At 55.9% G+C, this 12,471-nt stretch overlaps 1 protein-coding gene across 1 annotated transcript in view; it reads right to left on the bottom strand.

Annotated features, from left to right (window-relative positions):
* PTPRS (protein tyrosine phosphatase receptor type S) overlaps window positions 1-10,931 on the bottom strand; it is a 116,645-nt gene extending 105,714 nt beyond the window's left edge. The window contains exon 1 of the mRNA XM_050985933.1: window positions 10,309-10,931. The gene's annotated coding sequence lies outside the window, so the exon portion shown is untranslated. The remainder of the gene's footprint in view (window positions 1-10,308) is intronic.
* Between the last annotated feature and the right edge of the window lie 1,540 nt (window positions 10,932-12,471).

Here is a 12,471-nt window from a genome sequence, read left to right as displayed (position 1 = left end):
TGCCCTCACTTGTCACTTCACAGGAAAACTGCAGAGTGCTTTGGTACAGCCTTCTCCTGGGGCTGCTCGGCCCTGACACGGCCTCCAAGGAACCAGGGAGCACCCAAGGAGGGAAAAAGCAGCACCCACAAAGCTTCTGGGGCTCATTGAGTGAATCCACACCTTCCTCAGCTCCCCTGGGCTTCCCGTGCCAGCTCTGGACACCTTCCATGCCACCCCAGGGCTGCTGCTGCTGCTGCTGAGAGCAGCGGCACAAAACTTCCAAAGAACTCACTGTCACTGCTTGAAGTGCTGGCTGGGGATGTCCTGGTGGGCTCCAGGCTGGGTGCTCCTCTTCCCTTGACTCTGAGGCTCTTTTATGTGCCCCCAACACATAAAAGAGCCCCAGTGCAATAAAACCCCCCCAGTGCAATCCTTGCCAGCCAGGGACCGGTGAATCCAGCTGAGGAAGGTGCAGAGGGGTTTGCAGAGCCCTGGTGGTGCTGAGCCCCGGGTGATGCTGAGCCCAGGTGGTGCTGAGCCCCTGGTGGTGCTGAGCCCCGGGTGGTGCTGAGCCCTGCTCTGTCCCAGCAGACCTCCAGAGCAGCCCCTGGTGTGCCCTGAAGGCCGGGCTGGGTTTCACAGGTCTGTCCTCGGTGCAGCTGTGGGGACACATCTGCAGCACAGCCCAGGACAAAGCTGACTTTCAGGTTCTGAAGTGATTAGAGAAAGGCTCCAACGAGGACTTTCCTGTGTTTGGTCTCTGCGTTTTTCTTTTTGGCTTCTTACGCAATATTTACAAGGGAAAAAAGGTGTCTGAAGCAGCAGCTTATAAACACAAGCATTTCTGTAAATCCTCCTCCCACTTCCAAGATTGTATCAACAAAAGAAAAGAGGAGGGAGAAAAAACCCCAACATAAATAGGAGTTTCACATTGACAGAGCCTCTTTGAACAACTTTCAAAGAGCTCCACTACCTGTTCCCCCATTTGATTTGTTTTTTTCAGGATCTCTACAGCGTGTTCCCCACGTACCAAAGGAACCCACCAGCCCAGGTCCCTCTTCTGAGCTGCTCCTGGGGACAGCAGCCCTGGCTGGCAGCTCTCCAGGTGCCTGCCCAGGACGGGGGCTGTGCTTCCAGGGATGAGTTCAGGGTTTGCTCAGGGGTCAGGGGCTGCAGCCACCCCCAGCCCAGCTCTGCAGGGGCTGCTCCCCTCCAAGGCAGGGCCTTGGCTTCCACCAAGGATACCCAGCCTGGAGGAGAGCTGAGCCTCTCCTAGGTGGGACCATCAGGAGTTACAGCCAGCAGGAATCTCGAGCACACGCCGCATTTTGGCAGCTGAAGTCACCTAAAGCACTACAGCCTTTGCTGCCATAACCTTATTTTTAAAGGAGCACTTCCAGGTATTGACCTGCTACACTCAGGACTTGTGAGAGCAGGTAAAGAAAGGAGTCCCCAGATCCCACCCCAAACACTGCAGAGACCAGGGAGAAATCACCCCGAAATCAGCCACTCCTACACCAAAGAATTTATGCACCATCGAACTGAAAAATGAAACAAAGTAAAGTTTTCTAAGGTCTACAGTGAAAACCGCCCTCCCCTCCAAGAAAATACACAGAAAGAAAAATGCAGGATCAGCCAGAGCTGCTGATGGAGAGGCCCCAGGGTATAGCCAGTTATTGAAGTTTTGCAACATAAAGCCTAAATTATTTATTATTATTTTTTTTTCCTAGAAAAAGAGAGGAACAAAGCATCTCCCTCCTCAAAAGTTAACAACTGTGCGACACCATCTCCACATTGTCTCCCTGTTTTATCACCGCAGCGCAGCGCTGAGCAGATTCCACCCCAGGGCAGACACAAAACCGCAGGGCCACGGTTTCTAATTATACCCTCTATTCTCAAGGAAATGGTTTATTTATTAGCTCTTTGAGCTTCCCTCTCATTCATCCTCAGCCCCGGTCCCGGCAGCGAGGGGCTCTCGACAAGAGGAAATTTATCAGGATTTCTCCCTCTCCACCTTCCCTCTCTCCCACCCAGCCCCTCCCTCCTCTCCCCACTCAGCCTCATCACTTCTAATTCAATAACGTGCAGTATAATTACTCGGTAATAACACCATTATCTTAACATTTACTCAGCAGCTGCGATCCCCTTCCAGCCAGGCAGGGAGGGAGGGGAGAGGGGACCCTCGGGGACAGCGATGGAGAGAGGCCAAACTCACCTGGGCTGAGCCAGGGGGGCTGCAGGGAGAGAGGGGAGAGGGCTGGGGGCTGCAGGGAGAGAGGGGAGAGGGCTGGGGGCTGCAGGGGGGAGGGGGAGAGGGCTGGGGGCTGCAGGGAGAGAGGGGAGAGGGCTGGGGGCTGCAGGGAGAGAGGGGAGAGGGCTGGGGGCTGCAGGGAGAGGGGGGAGAGGGCTGGGGGCTGCAGGGAGAGAGGGGAGAGGGCTGGGGGGCTGCAGGGGGGAGGGGGGAGAGGGCTGGGGGGGGGCTGCAGGGAGAGAGGGGAGAGGGCTGGGGGCTGCAGGGAGAGGGGGGGAGAGGGCTGGGGGCTGCAGGGAGAGAGGGGAGAGGGCTGGGGGGCTGCAGGGGGAGGGGGGAGAGGGCTGGGGGGCTGCAGGGAGAGAGGGGAGAGGGCTGGGGGCTGCAGGGAGAGAGGGGGAGAGGGCTGGGGCTGCAGGGAGAGAGGGGAGAGGGCTGGGGGCTGCAGGGGGAGGGGAGAGGGCTGGGGGGCTGCAGGGAGAGAGGGGAGAGGGCTGGGGGGCTGCAGGGAGAGAGGGGAGAGGGCTGGGGGCTGCAGGGAGGAGGGGGCAATGCTGGGGGGCTGCAGGGGGGAGGGGGCGATGCTGGGGGGCTGCAGGGGGGAGGGGGCGATGCTGGGGGGCTGCAGCCCTCCCCCAGCCCCCCATTCCATCTCCTCTCCTCAGCACCTGCCAGGCTCTGACCCTCGGGCTGCCCTGCACAGCCCAGCTCTCACCAGAGCCTCCCAAAAACCCCTGGATTTGGGCAAACAGACTGGAAACAGGGCAGGCAAGAGGGAAAGAGCCACGGGAGGGCAGGGCTGTGCTCTCTGCAGGAACCAAGGGCATCATCTCTCTTCAAACACAAATATCAGCCACCCCTACGTTATCCCAGCCACGGCTGCCTCAAAGACTGGGTTTAATTTTTACTCCAGAAATCCTGCAGAAAATGGTTTTCACATTCCACACCAGCACAGCTGGTAAATAGGGTAAGAAATTCTTCTAAAGCCAGACACTCAAACTCCAATAACTTGTGCAGCAAATGAGGCGGAGAGCAGCCCATTTAACAGCAGCCAAGCCCAGCTCCCAGCCTGCCTGCAAAGGCAGAGCTGCAGCCCACGAGCTTCCCCCAGCCCTGAGAGAGAGCTCGGTGCTGGCACCTTCTGATTTCCTGAGCTATTCAAACAAACAAACCCACTGCATATTTAGGCAGAAATGTTCCTACATGCACCATTGAAAAAGCAAGTTACTACAGCCCCTGCTGAAGGCAGCAGGAGTTTGCAGCCTGCCAGGCGAGGTCAGGTTGACAGAGATATCAGATCCCAAAATCACACCCGAAACTGAGCGGGAATGCCAGCGCTGAGGGAGAATTCCCACTCAGGTGTGTCTGTTCCACACACACGCTGCAGCAGAGGGGAAAACACCGTTTATTTTGATTGATTATCCATCGTGCAACGCAGAGCTGCAATTCCACCAAAGCCATTGGGCAATTCCATGAATCAGGGCAGGAAGGTGAGGGAGCTTTGTCGCTGGGAACCCAAAATGGCATTTCCTCACATCCCATGGCTGCTCCTTGGCTTCTTCCTTAACAATGCACAGGCAGATTATTTTGGTTTTCAAATTTGTTTACATGCCTCTCACACACCAGCTCACTGGGTCTGCCAAGGCCAGACCCCATCAGCATTAATCAGACATTTTACACCATCCTCCCCTCCAAAGCGAGCCCAGAGTGACCAAAATCACACCCTGGAGATGGCTGGGCCTCAGCAAACCCAGCCCTGAGTCACCCAGGTGCCAGGGGAGCCCTCCCCCTGCCAGGGCACGGCAAGGGGGCTGCAGGGAGCTCTGGCACAGCCCAGGGCCATTATTTACAGCATGACATAAACCCACTAGTGCCACTGAACAGATCCTGGGCACAGGCACCATCCCGTGTGTGTGCACTGTCACCACCAACCCACAGCAAAGGAAACCCGATGGTTTGGGATGCACTGCCCACAAACTGCCATGAGGCTTTACACCTGTTTAGTTCAGGTCCGGCAGAAGTGACAGCCCCCAGCTCTGGGACACCCCCCGAGGCAGCAGCTGCTCTGCAGGCTCAGATTCCGGAACATTCCCTGCAGGACCTGGGCAGGGGAAAGCCCTCACAGAGCTCCCTCCAGCCCAGAACAGGAGCAACTCCCAAAATCTGGGCCAAAGGCAGCAAATGTGGAGCCCCACTGGTGTCAGGGGCCGGGGCTCAGCTGCAGACACATCCCAGCTCCTGGGGAAGAGAAAAACCACCCAGGATTGCAGGAGGTGATGGCAAACCTGTCCCTGCTCCGAGGGGAGCAGATGGCATCGGCTCCTCTGCTGCCCAGGCAGAGCTCCACTCAAGGCACTGGGGTTATTTGCCTTCGGTGGTTTTCTTCCTTTAAAGATAAAAATAAATCCCAGCACTTGGCTTGAATTGTGGGCCCTAAATCAGAATCCATAATCTGACTTTTAGAGTTTTTGGGGAGGAAAAAAAGGAAAGAAAAAGCCATTCTGAGCTGTGGGCCGAAAAGCCACCCAAGATAAACTGAGAAAGCACTAAACATCGAGCCATTAAGTGAGACAAGACTACAACTTTGATGTGACACTTGGCTGTCTGCTGGCACTATAAACTACTGCACACTAAAAAAGTTTGTTAAATGCTCCATAAACTTTAACACATTGCTGAAACACTTTGAACTGAGGATTTTATTTGGTTATCCACAAACCACGCTTGGTCACAGGCAAGGAACAGCAAATGCAGATTTTTCTCAAAAACTTATTTCACTTTGAACCAGGGCAATGAACACAGGTGGATTCAGGAATTTGTAAGAAGGCACCCACCCCCTGTCTGTGTTAGCAGAGCCAAAGCCTCAAGCAGGGACTGAGTCTTTGGGGTCCATCTCTATTCAGTACCCCGACCTTTGCATTTTTAGTCCTGGACATCAAGCACAGCCAGGAGAATGGTGAAGCACCAGAAGAGTTCTGCAAATCACGAGGAAAACATCACAGTGGAGTCCACACCTCACCTTTCCTCTGTTTGCCTAAACTTGCATTTCCAGAGCAATTCCAGATCTAAACCAGAGTACAGCCAAGAAGAAAAACCGATCTTAAAATAAAAATCCCCAGAAGTTTTAACATTAATGTTCATTCCTTGCCACAAAGAAAATGTGTCTTTCTCCTGACTTGGACATTGTCTTCCCCCGAGCAGGAGGGAAGGAACTCAACTCCCCAGAGGTGTGAAGCACAAACCACCCACTCCCATCACCTCGAGTCCACTGCAATTCCACCAATTTCACACTGGACCTGAGACACTTTCCAAAGCAATCCTTTGCCCAACAGAACGTGCTGAAAACGCCAGGATCCCCACCTGTCTAAAGCACCACTGGCTCTGCATCAAAGCCAAAGCCACTTTACCCTGCCACTCACCTTCCCTCTTCAGCCCCATGGAAAGTGTGCCGTGGCTCCTGCTCGGGTTTGGGGCTCTCCACCCCAGAGGCAGACTGGGACTGGCACCAAACCCACCTGAGCTGGCACAGGCCCACAGGGACACGAGGGGACAGCCACGTCCTCCTGGCACAGGGGCTGCTGCGACCTCCTGGTGGTTTACAAGGAGCTGTCACTGCAGCAGGGACAGAAATTCACCCTGAATCACAACTGCACCCGGGGCTAAATCACTGCGATTTACACATCCCCACCTCCCAGGGCAGGGCACAAAGCAGGCTGGGCCATCACTCACAGGACATTGCTCTGGAGCTGCTGTCAGAGGTGTTTCATGGCCCGGAGGGGAGCTCCACCCTCGGCAGGAGGAGAAAAGGACTCTGGAAATGCAGGATGCAACTCCTGCAGGCACAGCCCTGCCACCATCCAACACCCCCGGCTGCAGGCACTGGGGATCCAGCTGGTCCTGCAGCTCCCAAAAGCAGGGCTTCGGAGGAATGACCTGTCTGGGTGGAGCTCCTCCCAGCTCACTGCTGGGCACAGGGCTGGCACTGGGCTGGCACTGGGCTGGCACTGGGGCTGGCACTGGGGCTGGCACTGGGCTGGCACTAGGGCTGGCACAGGGCTGGCACTGGGGCTGGCACTGGGGCTGGCACTGGGGCTGACACTGGGCTGGCACAGGGCTGGCACTGGGGCTGGCACTGGGGCTGGCACTGGGGCTGACACTGGGGCTGGCACAGGGGCTGGCACAGGGGCTGACACATGGGCTGACACTGGGCTGGCACTGGGGCTGGCACAGGGGCTGGCACTGGGCTGGCACAGGGGCTGGCACAGGGCTGGCACTGGGCTGGCACTGGGGCTGGCACTGGGGCTGGCACTGGGGCTGGCACTGGGCAGCACGTGCCTCTGGCTTGCTGTGCCATTCAAACAGCAAGTCTAGAAGTGCTGGAGAATTTCTAGATTCTATAAATAACCAATTTTCTCTCCTCTGCACCCACTCAGTGCTCCAGGAACAAGGCGTGGATGGCACCAGAGCACTCCCAGAGCTGGACCCACAGGACACTGCAAAACCAGAGCCTTCCTGGCTGCTGGAGCCTTCTCCAGCAGGACAGACCCCACCTGGGCAGCCTGGAGCAGCCTGGAGCTCTGCAGGTCCTTTCCAGCCTCAGCCATTGCAGGACCCTGATTTTCCCTCCTGCCTGCACGCTTGGGGCTCCAGAGCCAACACCAGGTCCTGGTTAGTGACATAATCCTCTGAATCCCAGCAGCTCCCATTTCACAGGACACAGCTGTTCACTTCCCTGCACGCATTTTTAGAGTCACGTCTTCCCTCCTTCCCCCCTCCCCCAAAAATTTTCTGCCTTTTGCTGCTAAAGTTAAATAAACACATTTTCGGGGTGAGAGTTGTAACTTTATCCCTTATTTTTCATTCCCCTGTCTTCTTCAGACCAATATTTAAAGGTTTTATGTCCTCAGAAACCTTGCAGACACAAGGTTGGCTGCACTGCCATGGCCCTTGGCCACCACTTTGTTCAGCACAGAGAAACCAAAATTCACAAGGCAGCTCGGCACCTTGGCATTGTGCAACACAAGGAAGGACCAAAGATCCCACAGTCCCAACACTCCTCGTTTCATGCTCTGCAATACCATCCTCATCTCATCTCATCCCAACATTCCCTCCATTGCACGCGAATTTCCTGCTCCTCCTTGCTCCCAAAAAAACACAGCCCCAAAAACCCACAGCCCCCCAAAAAACCCACAGCAACCCCAAAAAAACCCACAGCAACCCCAAAAACCCCAGCCCCAGCACAGCAAGGAAAGGCCTGGCTGTGCCCTGAGAGGTGACCCCCTCCTCCTCCAGCATTTCCAGGAGGCAGCAGGCACTGACCCTTCTGGGCAGATTTTCCACCTGGGTTTGATGCTCCTGCCCAAGGTTGGATTTCACTGGGGCTGTTCCTCGAGCTCCCCATTCTGGCCAGCCCCTGGTGGCCTCGATGGCTACGGAAACCCTGCTGCTCCTGCAGGCAGCCAGGTGGCATTTCCATGGCAGGGCTGGCACAGTGACCTGGGCAGCCAGGTGGCATTTCCATGGCAGGGCTGGCACAGTGACCTGGGCAGCCAGGTGACATTTCCATGGCAGGGCTGGCACAGTGACCTGGGCAGCCAGGTGGCATTTCCATGGGCAGGGCTGGCACAGTGACCTGGGCAGCCAGGTGGCATTTCCATGGCAGGGCTGGCACAGTGACCTGGGGAAGGATCCTGGGACATCCCAGGGACACCTCCAGGACACTGCTCCTACACCAGGGACACCAGCTGGTTTCCCCTTCCCAGGCCAGGGCAGACCAAATTATTTGCCCTCAGGGCAGCTTTTAAAAATCCAGTTTTTCTCTCCTGCTCCTTCCCTCAAGGGGATCAGCAGCAAAGGTGCCCCACAGGCCCCTGCAGAGGTGCCAGTCCCCAGGGCAGCAGTCGGTGACCTCAGGGACAGGGATGGACAGGGCCATGCAAAGCACCCAGATCCTGTAACAGGGCTTGGGAGAGGCTGCTGCTTGCTTCCTTAAGTAAAGGATAAAGTTTTCATTTCAGCTGATCTCTGGGGAGAGAAGGAGGTAATTGAATCCATAGGAAGCAGCAGGGAATGAACTGAGTGACCCTGGGGCCAGGCACGAGCAAGCAGGGCTCCCAGGGGTGACAGAGCTGGGGGGACAGAGCAGCACCAGATTTGCTGTGGGTTTTTTTCCTCCCCTGCTCCGGACACACACACACATTTCCCCTGTGCTGCCTCACAGAGCAAACAAATGTCATCTCTTCGGGAAAACCGCAAAGACTATTTTCTTCCCACCCCTTCCACCCCCTCTGAATCCTCCCCTGTGCAGCTTGCAGCAAAGTGCCCCTAATCCCCAAATTCTCTCTCTACCTGCAGGGAGAGCTGAAACCCTACCCGTCCCCTCCCCCAGCCCTCCAACCACACTAATCCATCAAATTCCCGGCCTGCAGCCCACCCCCAGCCCGACAGCAGCAATCCTGGCACCAGATGTCCGCTGACAAAGGCAGAACCGAGCATCAAAAAGCAATTGCCCATCACCCCTGTCCCGATGGGGCCCCGGGCAGAACAAGGGAGTTCAAAGCCCAAGGAGCAGAGCAGCACCTCAGCATCCTCCTGCCACTGCCACCCTCACAGGAGGGACCACGGCCCTCTCTGGGGACACGGGGACCGACCTCCAAGCACCCCCGAAGGGTTACAGCTCCGCTCTGGCATCGGGGATTTAAACCAGGGGTCACTGATAGAAAACAAAAGGGATTTTATTTAAAAAAAAAAAAAATCAAACCCCGAGCAAGACATCTGTGCTGTGTCCACACGAGGCTGGAGCTGCATTAGCAAGGGCTCGTTTGAAGAGCACTGCTCTGCTCCCGGCGCCCTCCGCGCCCTGCCAGGAGGGCTCTGCTGGCCAAACCCAGCTCCAGACTGGCCATCTGGATTCTCTGGTTTGCTAAACCTGACTGCCAGCCCGGCCTTGGAGACAGCACAGCCATCTCCAGGGATCTGCTCACAGAGGGAGGTGCAGGGCAGGGGAATTTCCCCTCCACACCCTCATAACCTTTCAAATGCACGAATTTTTTACTTTTCTCCCTTTCCCTTCAGTTTGCTACCACTGCTTCCAGTTACTACCTCAGCCTCCTGCGTCAAGTCCTGCTGGCTGTTCACTCTCCCAGCCTCCATCATTATTTCACAAATGCCATTCCGAGCTTTCCCACATTTCCAGAGAGGAAGAGACGTGTGGGCAGGCACAGCCTCGCAGGAGGGACAGGCTGGGCACGCCAAAGCCTTGCCTGAAACCCATCCCCAAAAATCCGTGTTAAAGGAGCCGGGAACAACACCCAGGAGAGGAACAACGCCCCGTTTCTACAGCTAATTAATCGCAGCCCTCTTCCCGGCTGGCTTCTGAAAGGACTCCAGCTGATGGTTGCGAGCATCCCTCCTCCCTGCCGAATCCCGGCCCAGGGACAGCCCCTGCCACCCACGCTCCCTCCTCCTCCTCCTCCCCGGCCACAAATCCGGGGGAAATTTGAACTGTCATTTTCCCTCTTACACCCAGGTTTAGTGCTGCTGCTAGAGCAGCATTTTATTTATGGCATTGCTTCTGCCGTTGTAACGATCCTACATAAATTCCACGTCCCGACTCCCCGACAACACTTGCTGCTATTATAATAATGATCCCATCCGAATGGCACAGGTGCCATTATCAGAAAATCTGTTTGTAATAGGAAGCAACTGTAAAAAAAGGCATTACACCCAAATGAACTACTTAAGGATTACCATAACCAGGGGCCTTGCCTCAATTCCCTCAGCTGCTTCCTGCCTGCTCAGAAATAGACAGCAAGTCAAAATTAGCAGGTAAGTCATCCTGTGATTTGGGAGCTGGAGCTGCAACTGAGCACTCTGTGGCTTCATCACACAAATAAAATCTACCTCCACACAGATTTAATAAAGAATTTTTGCAACGCCCTTACTAAGTGCTAACTTAGTAAGAGAGTACTAATCTGCACATGGAGAAATGGAAACGCACCCTCACCCTTACCACCCCACAAAAGTTACCTGAAAATAGCAAGGAAGGTCAGAACGGCCCCTTAAGAATCCAAACTCACCCAAGTGCACACGAGATCCTGCACAATTAAGGCAGAAGTCACTTCAGAAGTGGCACAAGACAGACAAGAAGAACCAAGGTCTTGCAGCGATGTGAGTTCCACAGACCTCAGATCTCCATCCCCGCCTCAGCCTCTGCACGTTCGCAGCTCCAGGTGCCTCCTGGTTCAGGAAGCTTCACCCACCACAACAGTCATTACTCCTACAAAAGAGTTCTGGAAGGGCAGCTACTCCTTCAAAGAGAGCTTCCAACAGATGTTTTCCCACCGTCAGCGCTGGAACAAACTCGGTGTCTCACACCTTCCACAGTCCCTAATTTCACCAGTTCATCCTTCGCACCGCAAACGCAGCATGAAATAAATTCCTGTGTAACAAGATTGCACTTCCCCGGTGCCGTGAGATGTGCTGCAAACTCTGCCTACTCCGACAGCAAAGCCTTGCACGGGAACCAAATACAGCCCGGGTTCAAAATCTCTTCAAAAGGAGGGCAGAGGATGGCTGGGGGCAGTGGTGCTGGGAGGCAGCGCCTTTCATCTCCAGGTGAGCCTCACGCTCAGCCCAGGTGAGCAGCCTTCCCAAGCTGTTACTACACGAGGGCTGCACGGAAGCCAGCACGAAGCGAGGGTCAGCGGCTCCACTCCAGCTCTCGGCTGAGCGGGGTCAGACAATTCCTACGCCTGGCCGGGCAGGGCAGCCCCCAGAAAAGCGCCCGGGTCGGGGCTCTGCAACCTCCGCACGTCGCCGGTGCCAGCGGCGCTGCCGCCGCTCCTGGCGGTGCCCGCACGCCGCAGACGGGGAGCAGGAGCAGGAACCGGAGCTCCTGCATCTATTCCTGGCATCGCCGCCGCCCGCCGGCAGCGGGGCGAGCCTCGCCTCGCCTCGCCTCTCCTCGCTTCGGGCGGGATGATTCAGCCACGGCACTTCAGCTCTTTTCACCGCCGGACCCCAAAGCTCTTCCCAGCAAGGAGCTGCGAGCTGCTATTCCCATTCTGCAGACAAGGGAGCCAGCAGATTGCCATTCCCCCAAAGGCTGTTTTTCTGGCACGCTCCTTAGAGATTAAATCTAGTGAAATGGCTTTGCCTTACAAGAATCTGTACCCACAGGGCACTCAACAGCCAGGGTAAAGGAGGTGTTTGAAACTTGCTGTGATCAAGGTTAAGAAACATAATAAAACACCATATCCTGCTTTTCCAGCTCTTCAGGGTAATGAGGGATTTCCTCGTGTATCTGCCGCAACTGTCACCTTGGCAGGAATTTAGTACTTAACACTAAATTCACTCTCAGCACACTGAACCTTCAGCCGGTTTATTTTGGAACCTCCACCTCCCAAAAAAAACCGATGCACATCTCTTCCAAGTCAGAAGTATAGCTGGGCCGTCTCTGGTTTCAGTGCCTTTGATAAATCCCTGCTGGGGCTGCAGAGCAGGAGCCCAGCACCGCCTCACTCCCCGAGCTCCACTCGGAGCCGGCAGGAAGATTCGGAATTACTCTCCGGGAGATGCTGTCCCTCTCCCTGCGCCAGGGAGCAGCGACTCTCCCGTGGAGATAAAAGACAGCGATCCCTCCCCGCCCCTCGCCGCGGCCGCGTTCGGAGCAGGAGCGCTCGGGCTGCTCTCCGGGGATGGGCGGAGGGGGGGATAAGGGGAGAGGAGGGATGAAGGGGAGCGAAGCCCCCTCCTCCAGCCCCAGCCAGCCCAGCGAGGGGGCGGCGGGAGGCACCAGCCCCCCCGAGGGCTCCCCACGCAAACCACCGAGAAGTGCTAAAGCAGCCTGAGTCACTCCAGGCAGATTTCTCACTCCTTCCCTTCTGGCGAAGCAAAAGCCCTCGGCAAACGCCGAGCAGCAGCGTTAGCCCCGAGCGGGGCCGGGCGGGCTGAGCCCGCACCAACACACCCCGGGCCGGCTCCAGAGCAGAGAAGCGCCTCAGCGCAGCTGGTTTGTGACTCTCAGAGTCTCTTTCAGCAGATGTTCCCCTGTACCATGTGTGGCAATCCCAGGGCGCTCGAATTTGTGATTTTTCCTCCGCTAAGTGACGTTTTCAGGAAAAGGGAAATTAAAGGATAACAAGATGCAGCTATAGAAAGACAGAGCTGTACAGGCTAGAGAATTCTTTTTTTTTTTTTTCTTTTTTTTTTTTTCTTTTTTTTTTTTGGAGAAGAACCAT

Source organism: Serinus canaria, chromosome 28 (genome assembly GCF_022539315.1).
Source record: "Serinus canaria isolate serCan28SL12 chromosome 28, serCan2020, whole genome shotgun sequence".
Taxonomy (NCBI): Eukaryota; Metazoa; Chordata; class Aves; order Passeriformes; family Fringillidae; genus Serinus; species Serinus canaria.
Note: the sequence above shows the minus strand (reverse complement) of the source record. Positions and strands in the feature narration are given on the sequence as shown.